This window comes from Daktulosphaira vitifoliae, unplaced genomic scaffold, assembly GCF_025091365.1.
Source record: "Daktulosphaira vitifoliae isolate Bord-2020 unplaced genomic scaffold, ASM2509136v1 Scaffold_1, whole genome shotgun sequence".
Taxonomy (NCBI): Eukaryota; Metazoa; Arthropoda; class Insecta; order Hemiptera; family Phylloxeridae; genus Daktulosphaira; species Daktulosphaira vitifoliae.
In genome coordinates this window covers 74196130-74202129 of record NW_026099572.1, presented here as the reverse complement: position 1 = coordinate 74202129, position 6000 = coordinate 74196130, and positions in this window count along the sequence as shown.

Below are 6000 nucleotides of genomic sequence, written 5' to 3'. Positions count from 1 at the left end.
AGGCAAAGAAAAAGAAAAATATTACCAGATATTCCGGTGGCAATTGACATAATATGATTGTTATTTCGGAATGTACAATTTAGCGTTTAGTTGGGTTTAAATAATATAGCGTCAAATCAATTACCTACTCTATCGGTTGTATCTCAATATACACTACACTTTAATGATACAATAAATAAATAAACTCACACATACACACATATGCATTTATAACATTGTGTCTAATGTAAGTATAACATGATAAAAAGTAACCGTAAAATGAAAAAAATGGAATATAAATTTTATTACTCATATTAAATGTAATGTAACTCGAAAAATATTTGTTTAAATGAAAAAATATAAGATTATATTTTTATTTATAATTGTCTTTTAAACAACTTTTGTGCGAAACTTTTTTTTGTAAGTTAAATATTTTTTTTTGAGAAAATTAAGAAAGCTCATATTTTTGAACTTTTGCGAGGATTTAAAAAAAAAGCTCAATTCCAATCTTGAGGACTATTAGTATGTCATTATACATATTTTAATTCAACTTTTAAAAAAACAAAATTTTTTCCGCAATTTTTCCTTTGTTGACAGGCCTAGATGTCAATTTTAAACTTGTAATTGAGCTAAAAGTTATGGTAATATATTCAATTTATTTTACTATAAACTTTCATAAATCTTTATCAAAAATTTTTCATCAACTTTAAAGAACCAAAAAAATAGGTTAAAATTGAAAATTTGGACTGATTATTTTTAACATATTAAAAATCAAATCAGTAATAATTTGAAAACAAATTTTTTTTTCTTTTAATTATTATTTTATATATATAATTAGTAATAATATAAAAAATTAGAAGTGATAGAAATAGTCTACTTGCAGATTTGAAAACAACGCGAAAATTTGATTTAGAAAAGTATATTTTTGCTTCTGATGAAAGTTCCTTGTAGTCCAGTGCATTTTTTTATAGTAACAAACAGTTTTTATTGAAAATTATTGTATCAAGCCCTTTAAATTTTTATACACGTAAAAGTAAAGCAAAATATAACTTCTTTATTATTTTTATAATTTCTCCGTTTAAATTACAATATTAAATATCAATTTCATACTAAATTTAATAATTATAATTAGTATATATTCATATATTATATTTTAAAATCAAAGAACTACTAATCATGATATAATTAAAGAAATAAGAGTTGATGTTGCTTTTGGAATAATCCACCAATTGCCTAATTAAAACAAAAAAAAAAAAAGTTTGTTGGGAATTTTTTCTGCTATTCTGCAAAATTACTCCTTCGTTGACTAGAATGAATCATTAAATAGAAAATTTTATGAGAATTAAAACAATGTTATTTTTAAGATTAATATGCAGTCAGAAAGTTTTATAATTATTATTTATTGTAAATTTATCAGAAAAACTCATTATTTTTTGCATTTTTATCGTAATAGAACACTTAAATAGAAATCATAGTAATCATTTCTAAGTAATTTTTGATATTTAAAAAGATTCTACTATTGAAATATCCAGAACTGAATTAATTTTAATGATTTACTTTAACTAAAAAAAAAAAAGTTAATATTTTGAATCCCTCTTGTGGGCAGGTAAAGGGTTAGATTTATAAAAAAAACCAAATGATAGATAAAGACATGCATCTAAATAAAAAAAAATATACTGATTTGGTCATTTTTGATAAAGTTATAACAATTAACAAAGTTATAAGTTTTATACACTGGACTACAAGGAACTTCCATCAGAAACAAAAATATACTATTCTAAATCAACTTTTCGCGATGTTTTAAAATGTGCAATTAGACTTTTTCTATAACTTCTAAGTTTTAATATTATTAAAAAATAGTTTTTACATATAAAAAAAAATAATTAAGAACAAAAAAAATTGTTTTAAATTAATACTGATTTGATATAATATTTAATATTAATTTGATTATTAATAAGTTAAAAATAAGGAAAATGACATATTTAACCTATTTTGTTAATCGTTTAAAGTTGATTGTTGTAAATGTTTATAATAAAAAAAAAAAATTTATTTTACCATAACTTTTAGCTCAATTGGTAAGTTTGACATTGACATAATTAAATAGAAAATTTTATGACAATTAAAAAAATTGTATCGTTAAGATCAATATGCAGTCAGAAAGTTTTATAATTACTATTTATTGTAAATTTATCAGAAAAGCTCAATATTTTTTTGCATTTTTATGGTAATAGATAACTTAAATAGAAGTAATAGTAATAATTTCCTAGGAACTTTTGTTGTTTGTTGAAAAGATTCTATAATTGAAATATTGAGAACTTAATTAATTTTAATGATTTACTTTAACTAAATGTACCAATCAAAACAAAGTTGTTAAAAAGATTTACTCAATTGAGTGTATTATAAAATTTGATTATATTTGTAAAAATCAATTGTTAATTCAGGAGAAAAAACAATCATTTTTTTTAGAAATGATTTATATAGCAACATGTTACAAAAAAAAATTGTAATATTATAGTCTAGTAGTAGCACACACAAATAGAGTAAAAAAATTATTAAATTACAAAGTAAAATGATTTAATTTTGTAGTTGAAACCTATCATATCAAACTTCATTCGTTAATAAATATTTTGAAAACATTAGAAATTAATGATTTTAATTGTCTTTATGGAGACGATGTAATAACTAACTGTTTAATTGATAAATTAGAATTTTTTTTTCAATTTTTGAGAGTAATATCTTCAACTAGATACGAATTGTAGTAATTTGACGTATTGTTGAAAAAAGTAGGTCAAGTTAGAGCAGAGAAAATAAATGATAGTCACAAAAAAATATCTTCTCGGCTTTGCATCGAAGCGAAAACTTAAAATATAGTAAAATAATTTTAATACGAATAAGAAATTTCTTCTTGCAAGGGGCGACTAAAGTGATGGGATCCTTGATCTTTATTGAAGTTATTGAATCTAAATGTGATAAAAATCAAACGAGTTAAAATTTATACTAACTTAAAAAGAATTAAGAAAAAATGCAAAAAATTCATTGCCATATGCGGGTTGGAACCTCGTACCCCAAGCGTGTAAAACATAAATTTTACCAACTCGGCAACCGTACGTTGCTTCCGGCGGTTGAAAAATTGGCTATTTAAGCTAGTTCAAATTTCAAAGTTATTTTTCTCGACTTAAAAGAAACAAACATATTTAAATAAGTTTAACTATCTATACTATATCAATTTTAATTTATATAATATTTATGAAAATCTGTACTCCCCTTGTCAGGTATTTTAAAATAAAATAAAATACAAAACCCAGAATTTTAACACAAAAATAGCATATTTTTGCATACGGTAGTCATTTTTACCATGAAGACAAATCCAGAGGTCAAATTTTTTTTTTTCACATTAAAGTATATTACATAAGCTTTAATTTAAGATATATTTAAAAGTGTCAGTATTTCCGGAATACTTTCAAAAATTAAATTGAAAATATCGTAGTAACAATACGCATGTTTAAAGTTTTGACCCCCCTTGTTAAAGGGGTATGATCCGATTTACAAAAAAAGCGTGCCAGATGAAAGGGGTATATCAATATTTATTATAAAAAAATAATAATATAGATCCATACATTTTTCCAAAAGTTATATAAAATATAAATTAAATAATATAACATATAAAATCGAGATTTTTTTCACGGAAATCGTACGTTTTTCTTTAACTTTGATGTCCGTTTTCACCACGAAGACAAGTCCAGAGGTCAAATTTTTTTTTTTCAAATTAAAGTATATTACATAAGCTTTAATTTAAGATATATATAAAAGTGTCAGTCTTTCCGGAACATTTTCAAAAATTAAGTTGAAAAAGTTAATTTTTTGTAAAAAAGCTACCATTTTGAAACCCTTATGTGGGCTGTTAAAGGGTCAAATGTTCACAAAAATATATAAAATGATAGGTAAATATTTAAGGTAACTATAAAAAAAAAATTATATTGATTCGATCATTTTTAAAAATGTTATGGCAATTTTAAGTAAAAAAAATTGAAAAAATATCGAAAATTAGCGATTTTTAAATTTGTAATTTTTTGGGGGATTTCCCCCGTTTACGGGGAACGAGGGAATTTTTTTCAATTTTTGAGGGTAATGTCTTCGACTAGATACGATTTGTGATCTTTTGACATATTGTTCATCAAAATCGGTCCAGCGAGAGCTGAGATTGAGCGTTCACAGACACAAAAAAAAAAATTAAAAATTAAAAAAAAAATAAAAAAACACATCATAGTAAAATTAATACCTTCTCAGCTTCGCATCGAAGCTAAAAGTTGAATTTGTTACCATAACTTTTAGTTTAACTTACAAGTTTTAAATTGAAATCATTAAATAGAAAATTTATGAGAATTAAAAAAATTATATTGTTAAGATTAATATGCAGTCAGGAAATTGTACAATACTTATAATTTTACAATATTTACAGTTAATTTATCAGAAATGTACGATTTTTTTACATTTTTATCGTAATAGATCACTTAAATAAAAATCATAGTAATGATTTCTAATTAAATTTTGGCGTTTAAAAAGATTCTACATTGGAAATATTCAGAATTTAATTAATTTTAATGATTATTATCTAAAAAAACAAATAAAAAAAAAGTTGTTAAAAAGATTTACTCAATTGAGCGTATTATAAAATTTGATTATAATTGTAAAAATTCATTGTTAAATTCAGGTGAAACTAAAAATCTTTTTTTTTTTAAATTTATGATTTATATAGCAACATGTTACAAAAAAATTAGGAATATTGTAGACTGGTAAGTAGCACACACAAATAGAGTTAAAAAAACTAATAAATTACAAAGTAAAATTATTTACTTTTGTATTTGAATACTTTTATCATATCAAATCTAATTAGACAATAAATACTTAAAGAATATTAGAAATTAATGATTTTAATTGTCTTTATGAAGAATCTGGTTATGCTACTTTTTATTTGAATAAAGAATATTTTTTCGATTTTTAAGAGTAATAACTTAAACTAAATACGAATTGTAATCATTTGACGTATCGTTGAAAAAAGTAGGTCTAGTGAGGGTTGGCAAAATAAATCATAGCCGCAAAAAAAACTACATAGCAAAATAATATTAACATGAATAAGATATTTCTTCTCACGAAGGGAGACTTAAGTGATGGGATCCTTAATATTTATTGAAGTTATTGAATCTAAATAAGATAAATATCAAATGATTTGAAAATTTTATTCTAACTCAAAAAAAAATGCAAAATATTAATTGCCACAGTCGAATTTGAACCTCGTACCCTACGCGTGAAAGACACAAGTGTTACCGATTCGGCAACTGTTCGTTGCCTTCATCGCTTAATAAAATTGGCTATTTAAGCTAACTCAAATTTAAAAATTACTTTTTGGACTTTAAAAAAGTAAAAAAATTTAATAAGTTTAATTTCTTATGTCTTATGAATTTTATTCTATGTCAATTGAATTATATAATATTCATGAAAGTCAATATATTCTCCTAATAAGATATTTTAAAATAAAATAAAATACAAAACCTAGAATTTTAATAGAAAAATAGCATATTTTTGAATACGGTAGCCATTTGCGCATAGAAGATAGGTCGTCGGGACAAATTTTTTTTTTCATTTTATAGTACATAAAATAAGCTTTAATTTGATATATGTTTAAAGGACGCAGTATTTCCGGAACATTTTCAAAAATTAAGTTGAAAAAGTTAGTTTTTGTAAAAAAGTTGCTATTTTAAATCCCCCCCGTGAGCAGAATAAGTGTTAGATTTTCAAAAAAAAATGATATCAAATGAAAGAAAATTACCTAAGGTTTCAATATAAAGAAATATTATTTTGATTAGTTAATATTTGAAAAAGTTATGGCAGTTTTAAGTACAAAAAACATCGTTATAAAAGGTGATTTTTATCGCAAATATTACATTTTTTTTATAATTTCGACAGCCATTTGCACATAGAAGATAAGGTGTCGGGACAAATTTTTTTTTTTCATTTTATAGT